This window comes from Mandrillus leucophaeus, unplaced genomic scaffold (assembly GCF_000951045.1).
Source record: "Mandrillus leucophaeus isolate KB7577 unplaced genomic scaffold, Mleu.le_1.0 Scaffold132, whole genome shotgun sequence".
Lineage (NCBI taxonomy): Eukaryota > Metazoa > Chordata > Mammalia > Primates > Cercopithecidae > Mandrillus > Mandrillus leucophaeus.
The window spans coordinates 4,977,015-5,002,904 of NW_012101277.1; positions in this window are offsets into that span (position 1 = coordinate 4,977,015).

Sequence of the window (25,890 nt, forward strand, 5' to 3'; positions counted from 1 at the left end):
TATTAATTATTCATTTTCTCACTTTATGAACTTGTTACTTAAACAGTTTTCCTATTTGTACATTATTGCCTCTTGAGCAATGTAAATTTTATTTTTACCACATCCTTTACAATGTTAGGTGCTTAAAACATATTAAATACAGTCCTCTCCTATTTTTGTGAACTTATTGTTGCATACTTTGATTCTACATATTTTTAAACTCTAAAATTTGTCATTATCACTGTTTTATGCATTAATATTCATTTGTCTTTATAAACATAGTTATTGTTTCTTTGTTGTTTATTCCTGCCTACATTTACATATTTTCATCTGGGATAAATTTTTATCTGTCTAAATAACTACTTTGTTAGTTGTCCTCTCTTAACTAGTCTTCTCAGTTTTTTTTGTTTGTAAAAATCTCTTGTAAGTTTTCTTTTTACTACCATTTTATTGGTTATAGAATTAAAAATTGACAGTTGTTTACTTTTCATCCTTAAGATAATCCATTTCATTATATTTTGAGTTCTTTCATCTCTACTTAAAAGTCAGTTACCAGTCTTATTTTCATTACTTCAAAGATAGTCTTTTTTTCTCCTCTGCGTTTAAGATTTTTCTCTACTTTAAGGTTTTCAGCAATTTTACTCTCACGTAACTCAATGTGGTCTTCTCCAAATTTATCTTAACCCCTTTACTTCTTCTTAAATATATGCCCTTAAGTTGATTTTTAAAAAATTATCATACATTATCTCTTCAAATACTGCTTCTGCTCCATGTACTTTTCTTCTCCATCTGGGAATCTAGCAACATGTGTTTGACTTGCTCTTTGAAAGGTTCTATATGTATCCTATATGCTTTTCTCTATTTTCTATCTACTTTTCTTCTCATGTAACCCTCAATATTTCCATCTCTTAAAATACAAATTATAGTTATATTAACACATTTTTTCTATTAACTCCAATATATAGATCTCTGGTGCATCTATTTAAGTTGTGTGGTTTCTTTGGTTATTTAAGTCAGTTCATGTTTTTGTGTTTTGTTTTTGGTTTTCATGCCAAATTTTTATTTTATTGAGGGCTGAATATTAAAAGCTGTAGAGACAATTTAAGACAGTGTGTATTACCTTTCTTCATAGACTGTTTACTTCTGCTTTTAAAGGACAGCTAGTGAAAAGGCACTTCACCTTAATTCATTTAAGATTTAATTAATTTTATTCTTAGTTTCATTAGTGTTCTACATAGAATCCACCCTTTTCCTAGAGTGTAGCCTTTAAAGATCAAAACTGAAAGTTTAGAGTGTGGACTCATTCTCTTTCACTTTATAGGTCTTGAACTGTAACTTTTGTCTTCCTCTCCCATTTATTGCCAAAGTTTTCTATTTACCTTCTTTGTTTCTCCGGCTCTCTAATACAGTTTGACAAATGCAAATTTCATGAGAGGAAAGGAGGAACACAATGTCAAACTCATTTCCTTACATTTCCCTTCTAGCAAGTATGTTGGCCCTCCAAATTTTGACTGTCTTGGTATTTCTCCAATGCCTTCAAAGAGATTTTATTTTGTTTGGCTTCATGTTTCACTAAAATTGTCTAGGTGTTCCCAGAAGGAGGAATGGGGTATACAATCTGATCTACCATAGTTTGAAATAAGTGTTTCAAAGACATTCATTTTTCTTTCCCTACTATCTAGTAAACTGCTATCTGTTTTTAGGAGTCATGCAATCAATATTTGTCAAATGATTTAAGGCAAGAAAGAGTAAAAATATGGTTTCATTGTTGCTTAAGTTGTTTGGAATATAGCGATCAAATGGAAGACTAGTACGATAATTAGATGCTCTATTTTAAAGGGCTTTCCATGTGTTTGGATGTTGTTGTGAGAGACAGGGAAAACTCTTTTGGTAAGACTCTCTTCTCTCTAAAGACTCTAAGGGAGAATCTGTTTCCTGCCTCTTTCAGTTTCTGGTGACTGCATGGCCATTATTCAGCTCACTGCAAACATTATTCCAGAATGAACACATAAGCAGATCTGAGAACGAAGCTTTCTCCTCTTCGTTCTTCAAGCCTGAAGTTAAAGAGATTTTTTTTTAATGTGAAACAAAACCTGTTTTCAATAAAATTTTAATTTGGGAAATATAACTATTTTAAATTAAAGTTATATATTAAATTTTAGACTTTCATAACTCGGTAAACAAAAATTTTGTAAGCAACCAATGCAAGATGTTTCAAATCATCTTTTGTTAAAAGATCCATTGAAATCACAAAACAGATGAATGGATTTTAAAATAACAGAGTATGAAAGTTTAAGCAACACATTACAAACAACCTTTAATAAACACTACCATCTATTGAGTTTTGGCATAGTATCAAATTAAAGCTCTGCAATTATCTTAAGAAGCTATTAAAATAGTCCTTCTTTTTCCAAATATTTGTTCATATGACGTGACATTTTCTTCATTAACATCAAGTGAAATAACATTATATTAGTTTCCTGTGGTTGCTGTGACAAATTACTACAAATGATGTGGCTTAAAACTAAAGACGTTTATTCTGTCAAAGTTCTAGATGTCAAAAGTACCAAAAACAGTATCACTGAGTTGAAATCAAGGTGTTAATAAGACCCTGTTCTCTCTAAAGACTCTAAGGGAGAATCTGTTTTCTGCCTCTTCCGGTTTCTGGCCACTATAGGCATCTCTTTGCTTGTAGCTGCATCATTCCAATCTCTGTCTTTGTGATCACACTGTCTTCTCTTCTGTGTCAAACCTCCCTCAGCCTCTGTTTTATAACAATACTTGTGATTACATCCAGGGCTCACCCAGATAATTCCGGGTAATCTTCGCATGTCAAGATATTTAAGTTACTGACATTTGTAAGGATCATTTTTCTTTATGAGATGACATTCATAGTTTCCAGAGATTAGGACCTAATATCTTTGCATGACCACTATTCAGCTCACTGAAAACATTGGCCCAAAATGAACACACAAGCAAATGTGAGAATGAAGCTCTCTTTTCAAGCCAGAAATTAAAGAGACTTTTTAAAATATGAAACAAAGCCTGTTTTCAATACAATTTTAATTTGGAAAATGTAACTATTTTAAATTAAAGTAGGCTATTGAGGTCACCATGTAATGAGTTTATTTTTTTTAATATTGTTATTTTACATAAACTTAAAAATAAATATTTTTAAAAGTCTTAGTATCAATAGATACCACCCACATAAACAAAAGTTTGTTAGGATTTTCGATTTTTAAGAATGTAAGTAAAACATATCTAGAACTGTGAGAGAATAAATGTCTTTAGTTTTAAGCAGCCAAGTTTGTGGTAATTTGTCACAGCAACCACAGGAAACTAATAAAGAGTGAGTTCCTGGGAGGCAGGTAATATGTTTTTTATTGCCTTTTAATATGTACCTTATACGGTGTCTGCAGTTCAAAATATTAGACCATTGTCATTTACTATATGGCTCAATTTCATATATAATGTTATAAATAGGAACACTAAATCAAAAATTCTGAATATCCTTGAAACCAAATTCCTTGAGTAGCTTTTACAGTCCCTCCAAGGATATTGTGGAATTTCCATTTGGCGAAAGTTTCCCATATTACCTACTAAGCTTTATCAATCTCAAAGTTGTCTAGTAAACATGTTCCTTAATTGCTGCCTGCCTTTTAAATCACAACATCTTTAATACCCTACCAAGGGAGCAAACAACACCCTCCAAATACTACAAATAATATTCTTGAAATTACTTCTTCTTTCAAAGGGGTCATAAGAGTTTGTAAACATTAGAGATTTCTCTTTCAAATACATGTCCTTCAGCTTCACAAGTGGTTCTACAAATTACTGTAATGTTGTAGAGATGTCCTTTACATTATTCAGGACTTTTTGTGGGGTTATGCTTGTCTGTATTTATGGTGACTAAACTGTCCTTAACAGAGGGTTTGTTGGCTTAATTCATTTTTGACTAACACACATTTAGGCTGCGAAGGACTTACTCTTTGGAGTCAGATAGACCTTAGATCAAATCCCATTGGTCATAAGGAAATCACTCAACACTGAAGTTTAGTTTCCCCCATTACAATATGGGAGTAACAATGTCTAAGAAGTTTGTGTGAAAATTAAAGACCATACATGAATCAGTTGTATTCAGTTATGAAAAGCTATCATTGCTACACCAAGACATTGCATTTTTTAAAATTTCCTTCTCTGTGTTCTACATATGTGTCTATTTCTTAGCCCACTAATGTTTGTTTTGCTTAGTATTTTAGGATTAAAAAAACTCCTGCTCAGTCTTATTAAAATAAGTTAGTATTTCTGACCAAATTGACAGTCTGGATTGAGGCCAAAATAGAAAGCAGGTGCACTTTGTTGTCCTTTAAGTGAAAAATCTTTTTACATTCGTGGTTTTTGTGTTCAGTTCACTCATTGATTACCCTATCCATGGCTCCTGGTTTGCTGCTTCAGTTTCTCCATAACAATTTACCTTTGGATACTGAATATAAAGCATTTGTTTAGCCCACCAATCCATGTAAGTATTACCCACACTGCCCACCTTTCCTAAAGTTAGAAGTGTTCCCCAATAGGTGAGTTAAAACACACATATCATGCAATAATTTACATGTGCTCCTAACCATATGTGAGCATTCTATGGGAGAGAGTGTTTTAACTTTACGTTTTTGGGTCCTAAATCATTCTTAGCCTTTGCACCGCAGAGAGGTTGTGGCTGGGACTACCAAGGAGTAGATACCAAAAATCCTTTTTAGACCATAAATTCATTAAGTGCAGAGGTCAGTCCATGATCATTCTTATAAATATCAAGAAGAATTTGTTAGATTAAAATATAAGTTTGGTATCTTATCAGAACTTCTCCATCTTAAGGATCTCTAACTATTAGAAAAATACTAAAGAATATGTAATAATATTAAATAATCAGTGAATGAAAATTAGTTCATCTGTATACCACATATAGATCTTATCTGTCAAGAAGTGCCCTGAGTACTGGATATTACTTCACTCATTTTGTTTTGATTCAAGCATTGGAACCTTCTGCAGCTTCTAGGTCTTGCGAGGTTACTGAGTTCAAATGTCAAGTCATATATACTGTCCTACATGGACAGTAATGGATATTATGTTAAACTTCCAAATTTATATTAACTTGGTAAACAGAACTTTTAATATCTTAACTGAAATGAGTCAATTACCCAAAACTTTCAGAAGAGCAAAAATAAATAGCATATTGTAGGGGAAGGAGGATATTAGAGTTTTTAAAACACAAAATATAGGTAATAACTAAGTATGCATATTATTACTGCTAAAGGGGTTTTGGATAAATAAATTAAGATAGTGATTAACATTAATACATTTAGAATATTTAAGCCTAGAAAATATAAAGAACATTATAAAACATTAAATCTAAGTAATAATGGCATGACATTTCTTTCCTATCAAACGATTTCCCTCCCATTTGTTTACATATTCATGCATTCAGTAATTTTTTTTTATGTGAGTAAATGCAAGAAATCTGACTTTTTCTCTTAAAAAGGACCTCCTAGTATAGTTGCAAAGATTGACTATAAACAAATACATATAATTTATTTTTAAAAGTAACAATACTGTACAGAAAGTTATGTGTGAACATGGAGAAGGGAAGTATTCATACAGATGGAATATTTGAGTGAGAAGAAGGGTATTTTTTAAACTTTAAGAAATTTGAGTGAGTGACTGGAACTTAGATAACAGGTCTAAATGACAAAGGATAAAACTGTAAAAATCATTTGACACTAGATCGTGAATTTTGTCAGTAGGAAATGAATATCCTATTTTCAGTTTTTTAACCAGTTTTTAAAAGTGGTTGTAGCAAGCAGACTCTAAGGTGGCTTTCGTGATACCTGCCTCTCAGTATTCACAGCCTTATGTGATGCCTTCCATTTGAGTGTGAGTGAAACCAGTGACTTGCTTCTGAAAAATAGAATATGGCAAAGAAACAGGATGTGCTTGATTATGTGTACATGGTTATGTTACATAAAAGTATAATGTCTGTCCTGCAAGGAGACTCTCCCTAAGTAGTTTCGTAGAACCGAGCTGTCATGGAGTGAGCTTCCCTAAGAGGTTCACATGGCATAGAACTGAGGGCTGCCTCCAGCCTCCAACCAGTAAGAAACAGAGACACTCAGTCAAATAGTCCACAGAGAGCTGAATGCAACCAATAGCTATGATAGCATTCGCCTTTAGGTGAATTCTTCTCCAGTTGCGCCTTTAGATGAGAAACCAGCCCTGGAAAATTCCTTCCTTGCATGCAGCTTTGTAGGGGCCACAAATATATTGTGGCCTGATTCCTCATTCATAGTAATTGTGAGATATTAAAGTGTGGTATTTTAGGCTTCTAAGTCTGTGGTAATTTGTCACACAATAAGAAGCAATTCTACAAAGACATTGGCCTATTTTGATTATTTTAGGAATGTGTATGGCAGCAGTGAAGAGGATGTCATAGTGTTCATCCATTTTGAACTCATTAGCTCACCTCTCATATCTACTGTCTGTTCTTGAGATCAAATTGAAATATTAGCTAGTGAAATATCAGACCAAATAAAGCCAAATAACATTTTAACAGCTACCCATATACCTCAGGAATATTTTCACTAGTAACTTAATGGGAAATGAAATATTTCTAGGACTATGTTTCTGTGAAACGTCACTGGCTTTTGAAAAACAGTAAACATGCTGTTCTTTAGGCATCATGCATATTAACATATAGCAGTGTACTTCTTAATGTGGTACATTTATGATGAATTCTTGTGTAATATTTAAGGCGAAATGCTTCTTGTTTTCATTTGAGCATTGATTAAATCAGTCCTTCTCAGGTAATGTTTGATTTATCTTTAAATCTGTTCTGGAATGCTGGCAAGAAAAGCAATAATTTTGTGACAGTGTGTGGTGAACAATACATGTTTGACAGCATGCATCATACTTCCTTTGAAATGAAAGTCATTAGATTTTTGCAGTAGGTAATCAAAGTTCAACCGCATTTTCCTCAGAAAAAAATCTTTCAGTAATAATAATTGTTTAGGAATAAATTTATCAAAAAGTTCTATATTTAAACTTATTTCTTTCAAAATACATTTCAGGTAATGATAGCAGTATTCAGTTTTGAAGTGCATGTAGCTCAGGGAACTAGTAAAGTAAGAACAAACCCAACCCAGAATTAGTAGAAGGAAATAAATAATAAAGATCAGAGTAGAACTAAATAGAAACAAAAATACAAAAGATCAAAAATGAAAAGTTGGTTTTTAGAAAATATAAACAGAATCGATACACCATTCGCTAGATAGACTAAGGAAAACAGAGAAGATTCAAACATTACAACTGATAAGACAGAAATAAAAGGAATATTAAAACTATTATTAACAACTATACACCAACAAATTGGAAAACCTATAAAAATAAATAAATGAATTCCTGGACACAAATGACCTACCAATTTTGAAACAGGAATAGAAAACCCGAACAGTCCTAATGAGTAGTGAGATTGCATCAGTAATAAAAAGTCTCCCATCAAAGAAAAGCCAAGGAAAGGATGATTTCACTGCTGATTTCTACCATGTGTCCTTATGACATCACTCACTGGGATGGGCGAGAACCCAATTTCTTTTAGACATTGGCACAGATTAATACAAAGGATCATACTGGATCCTTTTTAAAATTTTTATTATTTTTTAAAATTGAGAAATACAAAATGCAACAAGATTATAGGTAATGTGGACTAAAATCTTTACAGAGAAATAGGAAAAAGGAAGAGAACATGGATTTGTGGCTACAGTTTTGTCTACTTTAATATATCATCACAAAAGTCTCTTGTAAGTTGGAAAGAATGCTTTTGACAGGTAATCAAGCAAACAAATCTGTAAGTGGTCCATCAAATGCTGGGAAGAAAATTTTAGCCAATCATTGTTATGAGAGCTTTCTAAATTTTCTAACTATGCTGTTAATATGGTAGCCACTGGCTACATGTAGCTATTGAAATAGAATTGGAAGCAAACAAAACCAAATCAAATAAAATTTCAGTTATTTAATCACATAAGTCACATTTCAAGTGCTCAATAATAGCTCATGAAGTTACTGGCCATTTTATTGAAGAATGCAGATATATAAATGTTCACCAGTGCATAAAGTTATACCAGGGATCATTGTTTTATAGCCACAATCTGTATGTAATGGTTATAAAATGGTGATGTTGATTTATAAATATGTTCAGAAAGACCAAATTATTTCCCTCTGGATTGTAAGTAGGTATGATAGAATCTATAGCTATATGTCAGTTTTTTCTTTCCCAAAAATTTTAGCTGAGTGTATATTGGTTCTGAATAAATGCCACATTCTCTATACTTGGTTACATAGTACATAGTATGTAACACTTTATATAGGAGTGTTACATGTCAAATTCCTGGAACTTTCCCTGAAAGGCAGTAAGCTCTCTCATCCCTGTCCCATTTTCCTAGACCTGATTTTTCAATGTGCTACCTGAATGTGAATTATACGTTCCAGACCTAATTAACATATTTAATCATAGGAACAATGCTACTTACTATTGTTGATAAATCAAGAGGAGAAAATGCTGTGTTCCTGGAGACCTCATGGAGAAGGACCACCATACTAGCCTGGATCTACTCACATCATGACTTCCAAGAAAGAGACATACACTTTATTTGACTTAAGCTTTTGGGTTTGTAGCTGTTAAATCGACTGTTTGTATTGCCTATGACTAAAAATGTAGTTTTTGGCTGCCCAGGTTTTTTTTTTGTTTTTTTTTTGTTTTTTTTGGCTAGATGAGAAATATATTTTGAAATGACTTTTGAGGAAGAGTTAATAGAAACAGACAAAAACAACTGGATTTTCTACCTTGTATAAATTAATCCTTCTGGGTAGCCTTTTAATATCTTCCTTTTATGCATACTGGAATAATTAATTGTAAATTCCTTTATGTAGGCTTCCCACATGTTGTGCATTTTTCTATCACTCTGCTTGTTGATGCTAACATCTGTCTCCTCTTACTGGGTTGTAAGCATTAAAAGGATAGGTCTGATATTTGTCTTATCTTCTACCACGTGGTAGCCACTTGCAGGTAGGTAGGCAAGAAGGAAAGAAAGAAGAAAAGAAGGAAGTAATGACTATATGAAAAGAGAAGAGGCACAAATAAATGTGGTTATGAATGAATAGGAGGATTATAATGCAATAATGTTGGGAAGCAACTTTATCCACCAGGGTTCTTTCTAAAGTTAGTTTTGTCACTAGCTTTTAACTCCTTGTCATATTACTGAGGTTATCTCATATAATACATCCCAATTGTTTTGTCACATTCTGTTTTCCATCATAGGATCTCACAACTTCCTAAATATTTTTAAAATTCGCATACATTAAGTTCACTTTTTGTGCTCTAAGCTTCCTTTTTAAAGGTTGGTTTATGGGTAGCTTCAATATTTATTTAGACTTGCAAGAAAGCAAAATCGTCATGTGCCGATGCATAAGGTTTAATGTAAAAAAAATAAAAAATGAAAACTGGTTGGGATATTGATGGTGCTGTTTCAAAGATGTGTGGCCTTGGGAACATTAAGCATTTTCTTTTTGAGAAAGTTTTTGTTGTTGTTGTTGTTGTTGTTAATGATAAAATAAAGACAATAGTATAAACTATTTTCTGTAGTTCTTTAAAATGTACATGGCACATAGAAATAACTCAATATTAGTGATGATAGTCATGATATAGTCTATCTGTTATTATTTCTATAGTATCAAGCACATCTCACAGAAATCTTTAGATGTTACTGTGACTCTTATAATGCTCTGTTGTCTACTACTAAGGATTCTGCCAAGAATCAGAAGTAATCTTTGGAGGCCAGGGCCAACTCTTACTGGTGTCCTTTGGGGATGATGAGCTACAGCACATTTGATTGTTAATGTAGTAAATGAAAACAAATGTCTCCAACCAATTAGGTCTGTTTTATTGACAGGGACTCTCTTGAAGGCTTTTAGAGAGCATTTGATTGTATGTCGTTCCAATAAACATACGTGTCAAATCATCTTCTAATGAGTAGTGACCAGAGAGTCACTGGCCTCATCTGAGAAGGAGTTGTCTGCAGTATGTTTTATCTAGTTGAGAGAGATTTCTTATTAGAAAGTTTTATTTTCTTCAGGATTAATGGTGTGTAAAAACAAGAGTTTATAATTTCAGACACCACTGGTTTATAAGCCTAAATGTAACTTCCTTGAACAATCCCTCATGAAAAACCAAACTAAATGAAGACTCTGAGTTGTAATCTCCTTTATATCTTTCATTTTTTCCTTTCTCCCACTCACCCCAGTTTGCAATTACGTCACAAGATAAGGTTTTCAATTCGCTCATGTACTGAATATGGGGCATATCCCCACTGCTTTGAGACTTAAGCTTGTAAACAATAGAAAAAAAGTTATGCAAGGAAACATAACAATAATTTTGATGAGGCTCTGGTGGTCTTGCAACTGTCTTATAAGCAATGGAAGCAGCAGATATTCTGCTGCATTACTTCTGAGGCTTCATCAGAAGAGGTGATGATCAGTTTCCAGCTTAACTTGTTCAAACATTTACAATTAGAGCTCTGACTATCCTGAGATCACTATATTATGCAGAAGCCAGGCTTAACAGAAATGCCGCAAGTAGGTGGCCCAGTAAGCAGTCCTGATTTTGAGTCCCCCATGAGTGGGCACAAGATATAGAAGGCTGTGGGCCTTCAGATGCTTCTAGCCCACAACCATCTGAGTCATCACCAGCCCTCGAGTCTTGACATCTGAGGATACAGATATTGTGAAGCAAAATCAAGCTGTCCCCACTATATTCTTTCTCAATTTCTGATCCTCTGAATTTGTGAGCATAATATGGTTGTTGTTTTAAGCCACTAAATTTGATGATAATTTGTTACACAGTCATAGCAACTGGAGTGAGGAGGATAATGGATATACCACACAAATATTTTAGAATTTGAACAATGAACTAATTCTGTAGGAATTTAGGATTCAAATGTGATGGACTCTGAATACAGAGTCTAATTATATACAGTAAGAATTATATAATGAGTACTTGCTATATTCTCAGATTCATGCGAATGACTTTACATGCATAATCTCACATATTATCATAATAACTCTATGTATTGTGTACTATAATTATTTCAACCTTTTAAAAAAAAATGAATGCAAAAGCTCAGACAGGCAAGGTAACTTGTTACATGTCACAGATACAACAAGGCCTCAGAGGATTTTGAAGCTTGAAATAGCCTTTCAGAATTGCCCCAGGTGTGAACAAGGAGCATGGGGTCAGCCTTTCGTCTATGCCAAACAATCATTAGATGCAGGCTACTTCAAAGAATCCTTTTCATTTATATAAGTTTCAGAAACAATATATACTATTCCATGATGACAGAAATCAGGAGAGTGTTTCAACTAGTGAACATTTTGGCTGAAAGGTGAAACAAGGTGTGCTTCTGGGGGAACTTATACTAATGTCTTAGTATGTTCAAGTTCCTGTAACTAACTACCATAAAGAGGAGGCTTATAAACCACAGAAATTTATTTCTTGCAGTTCTCAGGGCTGGGAAGTCCAAGATCAAGGGCTGATAGATTCCATGTCTGATGGGGGCCTCTTTGCTTGTTCATAGAAAGCAATTTTCTTTCTGTGTTTTCATACAGCACAAGTGGAAAAGAAGTTCTCTGGCGTCTCTTTTATAAGGGCAATAATCTCATTCATTATGGCTCTGCTCTCATGACCTAATCACCTCCCAGAGTCTCCAGAATCACACTGAGGATTAGTTTTCTTCCTACCAATTTACAGATCGGGGGCATATAAAGAATAAGTCTATAGCAACTGGCCTGTATATTGAACTGGCTTTGGTATCCAAGAATGTGTTTCACTTTTGGATATTTATTGATTTACACATTTAACATGTGTAAAATTATTAAAATATATTTTGAATCTCCAAATTTTAAAAATCTGCTGTGCAAACCTGATTATTCATGGAGACAAAGTTGAGTTTATTCCAAGAATTTGAGGTGCTTTAAAATTTTAAAATAAATGTATAACATTCACCAAACTAGCAGAATAAAGAAGGAAATCCTCATATGATGATTTAAATAGATAAAGAAAAAACATTTTGATAAATACTATTACTGAAAAAAACATTTGACAAACCTTATTTTCTTAATAAGAACTTTTGGGTCACATCTTATGTGCACTTCTTTAATGGCCTTTCACCTCTGTTTGTCTTCACTCAAGATAGAAACATCCCAAGAGAAAATCTATTAGGCCTTTTTCTATTTATGTCCACACTCCTCTAACAAGGATGAGAGAGTAACTCTGTCTCCTGCTGTACAAAAAGTAGGACTAAACATGGGTCAGGTAAAATTAAGAGACAATCACTTCAATGTTTAAGTATTTATTTGAACAAATCAATGGACCAAGAGGTTCTAAGGCATGGATACCTAAAACTAAATTTTGTATATTCTGAATTAGAAATGATTCACTGTGATTGGAAAGAAGGATGAAAGTGAGAAAATTATTACATACAAAACAGTAAATTTAGACAAGAACCATTCTAGAATGAATTGTCAGTCCATGTAAGTAATATGCTCTTTCTTAACTAAAGCACACAGTAGGTAATGTCCATTCTGCTCTGACTTCTTCCGTAGTTTACCACATGAGCTAATGTGTACTTCAGTTAAGGGCATACTTATACCTATGATGAGAATGGGCATGAGGAGAGTGAACCTTGAGCACAGACTTAATTGTAATAATTCAAATGAGAAATAAAGGGGATGAATTAACTGCAAATGGAATAAAGAGAAAGAAACACATTCAGTTGCAATTTATAAGGTCCCATCCATAGGCTTAGTAGCTAGCTGGGTACCCTGAAACGATGTCAGAAAGAATGAAGTGTCAAGGTTAGTGATAGGGTTGAGGGTGAGGCTAATTATCAATAGAGAGGATATAAAAGGATTGGTGAATGGGAAAAGGCAAAGATAATGGCTTAATTTTATCTACTTTCACTTTAAATTACCTGCTGAAAGTCCTGCTTGGTAGGCATCTGGATATATAGACCAGTATCTTTAAGGCATACCACTCTTCTTGGTAGGTGTTCAGTATATGGTAAATATTTGGTGAACCAAATAAAGAAACATTGAATGAATCAATCTTTGAACAAAAGGACCCGATAGCAGCCCCATTATCCCCGATTTCTCTCCCAGCACCTGGCAAATAATAATATGCAATAAATAGTTTTAATTCATGAAAGTTTATCAAAATAAAAATACTTTATGCTCCACAATAAATTCATAAATATATGTGATCTATATACATTTTCTTGCATTATCATTTCCACCATTATCTCCTTTTTTGCTAGAAACATCATATATATTTTTTATTTTAGCTTAAAGAACACATGACAGGTTTTGCATCATATTTCAATAATATGCATCATATCAAGAGTGTGTGCTATATACTTCTTGCCCTTCTGTGTAACTTTTTCATCACTCAAGACACTAGAATTTTACAACATTCTTTTGTACTCCATTGAAACACTGTAACGGATACTTAATTCTTTTCTTCATTATTTAACATTTTAGCTATCAATAATATTGGAAAATAATGACAAGTAGAAAACTAAATGCCACTCTAATTCACTGTGGAAGAGGATTTTTAAACACTCATTGTCTGGATAATGCACCATAAGTAGAAATGTGCAGCAGGTTTTGTATATATCCTCAATATGGGAGGTCGATAACCTTCCCACATTTACATGCACAATCCTGATTTTATCTTCCATTGTTGTTGTGGTTAAAGACCATTTACATATGGAATTATGAGCGTCTATGTGTCTGCTGTGGGTATAGAATTGCTGAGGGAAAATATACTGAACACAAATAACTTTCCGAGTAAAATGAAGCTTAGTTCTATGAATAATACGTTTGAAATGGTGACCCATTAGGATCTTTGTCAGATGCACTATAATCATGATGATCTTTAAAAGCAGAGGATATTGCTTCTACACTTATTGTTTTTATGCCTTGATTTCTAATTTTGAGTATCATATTTTATACCACATGTTCTTGATAAAATTTTACTTTTGAAATTATTCTCACTTTCTGTCAATCATTGGAAACTCAGCAGTAATGATATTTTTCTCAAATAACCTGCATAGTTTTTCTACTGCCTTTAATCTGTTTGTGGTTAGTAAAATATATATCAAAGCTTTTGTGGGTTATATTTTATATAAGAATCAATATAGCTTAAAATGAAACATATAGGCAGAATTCCAGGCTGTAATTGAAGAGTCTTGCAATACAGTATTTTATTGCCAAATATTTTTTCTCTTCATGTGTGTTTGAATCATGTAATTTGTTCTGATATTTGTGGAATTCATAAATCTCTTAAAATGTGGTGTTTATCTACCAAAATCAAAATACTTACATGGGAATAGCTATTTCGAAAGTGTTATGAGACTAAAATTATGAGGATTTTATTCTACCCCCTAAATGAGAGGTAAAATAATCTAGTGAAACCAGTACCTTCTTTGGAATCAGAAATGTACATTTAAACCACTGAACAAATATTTATTAACTATATTAACTTATGAAAGTTAGCTTGTGAACCTTGATCACTCACCTATAAAATGAGGGCACAATCTCTTATGTCACATTTTAAGAGTAAAGTAAAACATCCTAATAGAAAACTCTACCGTAGTGCTTATGTGTCAGAGTGGGCTCTAAGTTCTTTACATATGTTAACTTATGTGTATAGTATACATATATATGATTTCTAGGATAGAGTTCAGTACATAGACTCAATCAGGGTAAATCCTATTAGTTTAATACTGACAGTTTATGACATTTTGAGCATGCAAATGCCATGAGAGGAAAAAAAAAAATCAACACTGTTTGAAATACCAAAGCTAATAGTTCTATTTTTTAATACAAGGAGGGTGCATAATGTGTACTTCTTGTTATTCATAATCCTTAGGTAATATGAAAACCTGGCATTTTTGATTTCTTAATGTAAAGTTCATATAGAGAAACTAATAGCTCCAGACTGATTCAGAATTCCCACTATTGCATAAAAAAAGACTAATACAGAATGAACTCTCAAGAAAATTTCAGGCAAATATCTTAAAGACCTCTAAAACTCACCCTGTGCAGTCTTCAGTACTCAGAGTGTAGCTGCAACATCAAAAATAAACAAAAATCCTGTTGTGCAATTAACAGGTTTGTGCATAATGTCTGGAAAAAGAAAAGCTTCTTTCAGGATTCCAGGATGAGACCAGTGAAGATATTAGCACAATTATAAGTTCAGAAGATTATAATCCTTGTTTGAAAAATGAATTCAAAGAACACATGTGAAACTTGGAAACTATCACACCCAAGGATTTAAAAACAGGATTCAGTTATTAAAATGCCATAATTATAAGGATTAGAAATAATTTTTTATCCTTCTATTCCTGAGGAATTCTAAGATTCATCTAAAGCAGTAAAATTGTTCTAGTATCATTTTCGTACAGACTGTACCTTATTATTTATTATTAGGGATTTATATCTGCCCTTGGCTTCTTTCTGAGAATTTCTTTGAACACTTGCTGAGCAATTAGCTTCTCTAGCAGTGGGAAACAAATGATAGGAATGAAAAGTATAACTCAAATGTTAACTGTATTTTTAACCATTTTTAAGCACTTTTAACAATTCCTACTGCTAAACGTCCTGAGCTTCCACTTAATGCTGTGAATCAGTGCTGTCTGGCAGATGTTAACAGACACTTCCTTAGACTGATGGAAATACAATGTTCCCAGAAGTTCCCACGTGCCCAGAATCTTATTGCAAAATAGCTTTATAAAAACATACACTAAGGGGCAGTTTTCTTAGTCTATTTCCAAAAAGAATCAGAAGCACTAAATCTTAGGACTAAAAGTTCAAGATTATAGGTCAACTTGATGTGCCAGAGCTGTCTAACCTAAAGGAAAGATACTGCCGTGAGAAGGATGCATGATCCATTCATTGCACTGGAGATAATCGGTGATCATGTAAATTTTATGTGCACACCAACCTCTTTGCAAAATGTTTTATTATGTCCAACACATTAGAAACCATGAATCAACATAAAAACAGTAATCTCCAAAACTAATGAAAAAACAAGTAAATCTGTGCTAGGTTGAATCAGAATTAGACTTTTTGGCAAGAATTTTAACTAGAGGAGGGTAACATGAAGAAAAACAAACACAAATGCTATGGCTTGGTGGTTACCTGATAGAATAAAGTTCAGTCTTTTGGTGGGAACATGTCAACACCTTGACCAAGTCTGACTTAAGAAGAATGAAGCATAAGGTCCAGATAAGAGAAAGCAAAAGGAAAGCAGTTCTGAAGAGGCAGGACCTCCTTAAAATTGTGAAGTAGGTGAATGTTTAGGGCTTAGAGAGAGAGCCACACCTGAATAAAGCTTGCCTAATTTGGACAGAAGTTGTCTATCTGGTATATACATTCTAAGTTTTTGAACTTCTGTTTCTTCTGTAAAATTCTGTAAAACATTTCTGTAAACTACACACGCTCTCTGATGTTTTTCTGTGATAGTCAACTGAGATAGTATATGAGAAATAATATAAAAATTACAGGAAACACTAGTTTTAGAACTGGAGGGCAGAAGTATATTGTCCATGTTTTACTGAGAATTATGTAATGTTGGAGAGCACAGTTAAGTACCAGTACAATGAACTCTGTAATAAAATGAAACACTATTTACCTGAGTTTTCTGTTTCTAATGCATCGATTGTGAACAAAATACAATTATTTAATTTCCAAAATTTTATTGGTCTGTAAACAAATTTTATGTTTATCTCAATTCATTTTAAATGAGGAGGATCATCATCATTTTTATATTATTTTCTGACATTTTTAAAAAGTACTAATGGTCTAGGCACGGTGCTCATTACTATAGTTCCAGCACTTTGGGAGGCGGAGGCAGGTGGATCCCTTAGCTCAGGAGACCAGCCTGTCTCTACGAAAAATTAAAAAAAAAAAAAAAAAAAAAGTAGCTGGGTGTGCACCCAGTATTCCCAGCTACTTAGGAGGCTGAGGTTGGAGAAGGGCTTGAGCTGGGAGGCAGAGGTTGCGGTGAGCCGTGATTGTGCAACTGTCTCAAAAAAGGAAGGAAAAAAAAGAAAGAAAAAAATACTAACAGTAAAATATCAAAAATTGTTAAACAATTAAATTTACAAAGCCTCAACAATTTTTAAATTAAATTAACAAAGAAATTAATGTGGCAATTAAATGAACAAGTAAAGGATCTACAATTATTGAAAGATACTGTTTGTTTAAAAAATAAAACTGAATATGGGTGAATAAACAGCTCTGAAAGTAACTGCCAATTAAGCATTTAAAATTATGACAAAATAGAGATTTCCCTCCTCTTGTGTATTTAAATCTAATGTGTGCATGTATGACAGAGGGAGAGAGAGAACAATTAGGCTTGACCTCCTCTTTATTGAGGTGCAGTGGCCTGTTTGCCATCTGTCATGCCCCAGATTACAGTTTATCCGCTGGATCAATCAGTTCACACAACAGAATTTATTGCCAACCTCAGTTTTATTTTCTTACATGATCTCTTGAAAGGAATACTATTTTACATAAACAAACCTCTTTCATGAGCAAATACCAAAATGTATACATTTGCTTTTTACACTGGGGGGAAAACTTCATACACAGAGAACCATTATTTGTTTGTGTTGGTGTTTTGTTTGCCACAAAGCAGCAATCATAAATAATAACCGGTAGAGGACAGAGACTCAGCCTTTAATAATGTTGTTTTGGGAATACATCACCTAGCATTGAAAATGTCATATAAAATTCATATCCATAGCTGTTTACAGAGGGAAGAAAGAACAGTTGTACTTTGCAATGCCAGCACAATTCTCCAAAACAATGAGAAAAAATGTCGCATGTTCTGTCTTTTATTCACTCATTTTTGGTATCCAGAGCTATGTTTCAGGGTTATATTGATTTTCATTCTGGCTGTGGTTGATTAATGTTTCAGGGAGTAGTCAGGTGCATTAGTGTAGAGCTGAATAGAAATATCAGTGCACTTTCTCAAGTCAAAGTAGGGTGGGGGGATGCTGCAAAACCAACCTACCTACTGATTTTATCTGGTAATATGTCCACACAGTAAAATGAATCTCTAAAATTGACAGCCACACAGACTGGTTAACAGGAAGCTTGATACACTTTTCTATGCTTGCTACTGTTATTAACAACCTGTCAGCAACTTCTAGCAACCAATAAAATGTTAGTGTTTTGTGAGAATATTAGTGATCCTTTATTTTTTTTAATTTAATCTCTAAGTTAAGTGTGTTCACCTTATGAATGTACTTCCCAGGAGGTACATTCTTTAGTAATTGCTTTTCCTTGATAAGGATTTCTGACTCATTATAGGCAAACTGCAAATGTAATAGTTAAGGAATGATTCCACTGTAGTAACATTTTTCATCCTGACCCTATTCCCTGGTTGAGAAATTGCTCATCAGTTTAATGTTTTTTATTTGCTCCTTTGCCAACTGCATTTTTCTATTTTAATAGCTCATTTTCCACCATCCGAAATTCTCTTTTTCATATCAGGTTGACTTTTTCATTATATGACTGTTACATGATGCTTATAGATTTCTCTGAAACTATTAAAATGTCCAACATATGTCATTCAGATAAACAATCACACAAAATTATTATAACTTGCAAACTTCCATTAATTTCTGAGAAAGAAACACATTCTGTGGAAATAACAGAAAACAGTTTAGACTCATTGATTATTATGGGTTTGAAAACATTTCATTTTATATAAAGAAATGTTAATGATACAAAGAATAAAAATGCATTTAGTAAAACAGACAGGAATCCAATCCAGTTGTAATCAAATTTATTTTAGCACTTTGGAAGAAATCAACACTTTTTTGTAATCTTTGACAGTTTTCAAATTTGCTAAAATTATACAGCTTACAGAGAACATGATTAAAAATCCAACTTAAAGATGCCTTTAATAGTGCCAAAGAATAATAAACTTCAAAAGGTCTAGTAGCCAAATAATAATGATTGAAAAATCTATACGTGTAATAAATGGAGGATGTCCCTATTCAAGGTCAAATGTATATGCTTACCCAACACTTCTTTAGTTTTTTGAAACAATATCACAAATTACTTTGTACCAACTAATCAACACTTTGATGAACAGCTTTTTGTTTTCCTAAAATTGCTGAATAACAGTCATTTCTTAATGCTGACAAAAAATAATAATGTGGCTTCTTATTCACCTCGTGTATATTCAGACTTAAAACAATATTCTTTTTTATGTGAAGTCAATTTATTTTCTCTGAAACACCTCTTTGGGAACCCTAAAGTTTCGATCTAGACTAATTGCTTTCTTGACATGTTCCAAAACTTTTCATTTTACTGAAATCCCAGTCTTCCTCTTTTATTGGCATTGTTTTGTTGTGGTTTATTAAGTATCTTCCTCTGAAGGGGATTCAAGGGAAAAAAAGTATGTGTTTTAGAATGGGTAAAAATATGTTCATTTTGACTTCATATTTTATTGTATGGGGATAGAATACATAAAATTATTTTAAAAATTATTACATTGAGAAGATTTGAGTGTTATCTCTTCTGTTCCACTTTTTTTTAGGTGTTCTGGATATTCTATTGCTTTTTAAATTGAGATAATTGTAGATTCACGTGAAGTTGTAAGAAATAAAGCTAATAACACCTTGTACACTTTATCAGCTTGACCAGATGATAATTTTTTTTTCTTTTGAAGACAAGAGTCTCGCTCTGTCACGCATGCTGGAGTGCAATGGCGCGACCTTGGCTCACTGCAACTTCCGCCTCCCGGGTTCAAGTGAGTCTCCTGCCTCAGCTTCCCAAGTAGCTGGGACTATAGGCACACGCCACCACACCCAGATAATATTTTGTGTTTTTAGTAGAGATGGAGTTTCACTGTATTAGCCAGGATGGTCTCAATCTCCTGACTTCGTGATCCTCCCGCTTTGGTCTCCCAAAGTGCTGGAATTACAGGTGTGAGCCACTGCACCTGGCCCTGATGGTAATATTTTTATGAAACCATAGTACTATATAATATCGCAATTAGGCTGTGAACATTGATAGCATTCACCAGTCTTATTCAAATTTTTCCAGTTTTGATTGTGTGTGTGTGGATGTGTATTAAATTCTATGCCATTGTATCACCTATATAGGCTCTCATCTCCACCACTGCAGTCAAGATATTGGGTACTCCCATCACCACAAATATTCCTCCTATTGCCATTTAATTCCCTCTCCCCAAACTCCTTGCTACTAGAAATGTGCCCTCCATTTCCACAATTTTATTCTTTCAAACATTTTATTATATGAACAAGAACATAGATCATGTAAGCCTTTAGAACTGGATTTTTTTTTGCTTCAGCATAATTTCCTGAAGATTCAAGTTGTTTGTGTATCAATAGATTGTTTCTTTATATTGCTGGTTGGTAATCCAGGGTGTGTATGTAGTACAGTTTGTCTAACCATTCACCTGTTGAAGAATATCTGAGCTGATAACAGTTGTTTAATATTACAAATAAAGCTGCTTTTAATAATTACATACAGATTTTTGTGTGTGTGATCATAGCTTCTTATTTTGGTGGAACAAATGCCCACGCACGCAAGTGCTGGGTCATATGGCAGCTGTATGTTTAGTTTCTTTCAGAATCTACCAAACTGTTTTCAAGAGTGACTGTATTATTTTAAACTCCTATCAGCAATGTATGAGAAATCCAACGTTTCTTCATCCTTCTCAGCATTTGGGGGTGTCATTATTTTTTACTTTAGCTATTCCAATAGGTGTATAAAGTCCCATTATGTTTTTAATTTGCATTTCTATAATGAATTAATGCTGCTAAACATCTTTTCAAGTGCAACTTGATGTCTGTACGTCCTATTCAGTGATAGATCCATTCATGTATTTTGTCCATTTTTATATTGGATTTTTTCTAATGTTGAATTTTGAGACTTTTTTGTGTGTGTACTCTAGATACTGGTACTGTGTCAGATATATGGGTTATAACTGCATTTTCCTACTCCATAGATTTTCTGTTTATTCTCTTCACATAGGGGTTCACAGATCAAATGTTCTTTTAAATTTTTTGAGTCCCATTTTTTAAAATCAAGTTTTCCTTTTAATAGATTATATTTTTATTTTAAAATCTAAGAACTCATTGCCTAGCCCCACATCCCAAAGGTTTCCTATTATTTTAAAAAATATCTAGAGTTTCATGTTTTACAATTGAATCTGTGTTCCATTTAGAGTTAATTTTTCTATAAGGTGTGAAGTTGAAGTTGAAGTTTATTCATTTGCCTACTGTTATGGGAATGTTTTCTGAAAAGGCTAACAATCCTCAATCAAATTGATTTTCACTGTCAAAAATCAATTGGTTATACTATATGGGTCTATTTTTGGATCTCTAGTCTGCTCAGTTGATCTATGTGACTATCCTTTCACCAAAAATACACTCTTAATTACTATATATGCATATATTCATTTATATATATGTATATATAAAGCTTTAATATTATGTAAAATGATTCCTTCTTCTTACTTTATTCTTCATCACAAGGTTGTTTATTCTGAGATGTGTGCCTCTGTATATAAATTTTAGAATAGCCTATGTCTACTAAAAACCTTACTGAGATTTTGATAGGAAATGTATTAAACCTATAAGCCATTTAGGGGAGAATTGACATCTTAAATGAAAATTCAAGAACATAATTTCTCTCTCCATTCATTTGGGTCTCCTTTGATATCTTTTGTCAGAATTTTGTAATTTTTGTACATGTTTGTGCACATTTATATATTGTACTTGCTAAATTACTTCAATTTCAAAAAGAGAATCTGCAAAAATATCTACAATTCTCATAAACTTGAAATAAAATCCTAAGCTCCCCACTGACTGAATGGACCCCCTTGTTGAAGGGGACCCCATAATAACCTTAAAACTGAGTTCCTCACCATGACAGGATAGGAGGTCAGATACGCCTTGTCTAAATCTCTGTTTTGTGGTTTAGATACAACTTAATGTTAAAAAGCTAAATGAGGATTCTAAGACTAACAGAACAGACTCTTTGTGGCAATACTATACCAAACTATAAACAAAACCTAAGGCCGTCTCAGGCAAGGGTTAAGTCATGCATCCCTACACTTAAAGAATGAAATATGTTCTAATTGGTGCAAGGTTCTTCTTTACTCTAGCAGCTAAACACTGTCCTAAAGATAGGCAATATTCAAACAGTTACAACTCATCCAGCTCACAGACACTGACTAACTGATGCCCTATTCTACCAGTCAGAACTATAAATTTGATTAGAAAAGAAACTGATTTATAATAAGAAAATCACTCTCTGGACTGGTTCTGGTTCTGGTTCTGGTGGGTTTATAGAGGTTGCATACTTGCCTGCCTTTGTGTCCTGAAAGACATTTTGACATATAGAACCTAATTGTAATACATTTAAATGTTAAGTATCCACCCCAAAGTGAACATAAATAGTGTGTCGCATGCCTGTTTGTTCAACACACATGCATCAGGACCACCTTCGTGAATATTCATAGCTTCTCCTGTGACCTGTTGAATATGTATGTTTGGCCAACCCATTCAGCATAAAGTTCCCAACCCAACACCTCCTCCTTTGATGTACCTGTCTTGTCTTGGCTGAAGACACCATTACTAGCCTGTAGGATGTCCACTTTGCAGGCTGTAATGCTTTCTGAGAAATAAAGTCTCCTCTCCTTTTGTAAATTTATACATTGTGTTTTTTTTTTTAGTTAACAATACCCAAATATTTATTTTTATTTGCAGTGATTGTGAATAGTATTGAATTTTTAATTTCTGTTTCCACATACTCGTTGCTGGTATATTAAAATGCAATTGATACTTATTTGCTAATTTTGCCTCCTGCAGCCTTATTATATTCTTTTATCAGTGATAGCTGTTTTTTGTAGATTCTTTAAGATTTTTAATGTAGATAATCATTTATCTATAAATAAAGATCATATTTTTGTCATATATAAATCGGTATGACTTTTTTCTTGTTATTAAAACTTTCAATCCTATGCTGAGTAAGAGCAGTGAGAGCAGGCATCCTTGCCTTTTTCCTTATGTTTGGGGAAAACATTGTCATTCATCCTTTAAGTATGAGAATTGTAGATTTTTTTTGTGTGATTCTATTTTTCAAATTGAAGTAATTTCCTTTTATTCCTAACTGGCTGAGAATTTTATCATGAATGAAGTCGGCTTTTGGCAAACTGCTGCTATAACAAACCATACACTTTTGGTTTAAAAAAATACAAACATGTTACTTTTTATTTCTAAAATCATGAAGTCCTAAAACAATGTGTTGGAAGGGTTGAGTTCTTTCTGGAAGCTCTGAGAAATCAAGTGCTGCTGTTCATTTTCTGGGTTCCAGAGGCCTTCTGCATTCCTTAGCTCATGACCTTTTCCAACATCTTCAAGACATGTAGTGTAGTATCTTCAAATCTCTCTCTGTGTGTTCCTCATCCACCTCTGCTTCCGTCATCACATCTCGTTTTCTTACTCTGATCTTCCTGCTTTCATCTTACAAGAATTTGTATGATTACGCTGGACCTACCCCAATAATCTAGCATAATCTCTTCATCTCAAAATCCTTAATTTAATAACAACTGCAAAATCCCATTTGTCATTTTAGATGACCTATTCACAATTCTAGAAATTAGGAGTTGGGGGGTCCTAATTTTCAGCGGGGTTGGGGGAGCATTATTTTGTCTATAGAATCGTATGCTTTTTTTTCTTTAGCTTGATGAAATGGTGAACTACATTAATTGATTTTCAAATGTTGAACCAGTTTTGTACACCTGGGAAAAATCTCACTTTGTCGTGATGTAAAATTATTTTTATACAGAATTAGATTCTATTTGCTAAAATTTTGTTGTGGGCTTTTACTTCTAAGTTGATGAAAAATATTGGTCTATAGTTTTTCATTTGTTTGTTTTTAATTTTTTGGTTCAGTTTTGCTTACATGATAATAGTAACCTCATAAAATATGTTCTAAAGTCTTCTCTCCATTTTCTATATTTTTGGAAGAAATTGTGTAAAATTAGTGTTAAATTTTTTAAAGTTTTTAAAAATTGGGACTCCAGACCCAATTTATAAATTCAATTTTTTTGATGGATATAGGCTGTTCACATTTTTAATTAATCTTGTCTGAGTTTTAATAGTTTATAGATTTTGAGGAGTTAGTCCATTTTGGGGGGAGTTTTCAAATTGCAAACTAAATTTACTTAATAGTTAGTTATAAGGTAATCCAAATTATTTATCTCATGTTAGATGAGTTGTTATAATTTGTGCCTTTTCAAGAATTGGTCAAATCCATCTGTTTTAATTTGTCTAGAGCTGTTCTCCTTAGTCCATTGTCTTCCTTTTGATACTGGCAAATTCTGTAGAGATAGTTATCATTTTGTTGCTGATATTGGTATTTTGCATTTTTCTAAGTTTTGCTAGAGGTTTGTCAACTTCATTGATTTTTATATAAAGAATAAGCTTTTGTTTTATTGACTTTGTCCATTATTTTATTGTTTTCCATTTTATCAATTTGTGCTCTTCATTACTTCTTTTCTTCTGCTTGATTTGAGTCTATCTCTTTCTCTCTCTCTCGCCTGTTGAAGTGGTAACTGAGATTGATGTGAGACTTTTCTTTTTTAATGCTAATACTTAGTCCTATACATTTTCCTCTCAGTAGTGTGTTAGCTGCATACCACAAATTTTGATATGTTGTGTTTTTGTTTACAATGGTTCTTTTATATTTTTAAAATTTTTCTTTAAGACTTCTTTGCTGCAGAAATGATTTAGAAATGTATTGTTTAGTTTTAAGTATTTGGAGGATTGTCTGTTGCCCTTCTCTTAAGAAAACACACTTTTATAATTTTAATTTTCTAGAGATTTGGTTTTTAGCCTAGGATATGGTCTATCTTGATGAATGTTCCATGGACATGTGAAAAAAAAGTATATTCTGCAGTTGTGTGGGGTGTATTATGTATGTCAATTAGATCCTGTTGGTTGATGTATTGTTCTCCTTATCTTTCTCCTTGCTGATTTTGTGTGCAATAGTTCTGTCAGCTGTTGAAAAGGATATGTTGAAGTCCCCAGCTCATCATTTTAGTTCTTTCAGATTTTGCTATCTGTATCTGAGACTCCGGTGTGTACACTTGTAGGATTGTTGTCTTCCTTGTGAATTAATCCTTTTATTATTACATAATATCTCTCCTTATATCCACTCTAAAGTCTACTATATAAGATATAATATATCCACTTCTCTTTTTAAATTAATGTTGGCATGGAACATCTTCTTTTATTTTTATTATTTATTTTCAGCATATCTATATCTAGTGTGTTCTTGTAAGCAGCATAAATCTCACTAACATTAAGTGAGTTTCTTGTAAGCAGCATAAATCTGGGTTCTACATATTGTACTCTGTCAATCCTCTGTCTTTTGACTGTTGCATTTAGTCTATTTGTATGTATGGCAATTATTGATGGGTTAGTGTTTAGTCTGCCATTTGAGGTTTTTTTTTTTCCATATTTCTTTTGGTTTGCATTATTCTGTGTTTTCTTACCTTCTCACAGGTTACTTACTTTTTCTAGAATATTATATTGATTTATTGATAGTATTTTTGAGTGTACAGGAAGTCTTCATTTAGCATAATTAGTAGGTTCTTGAAAATCATTACTTCAAATGTAACAAACCAATTTTAACAAAACCAATTTTACCATAGGTTAATTGAGATAAATGAGTCAAGTTTCTATGGCATATATCTGGTGA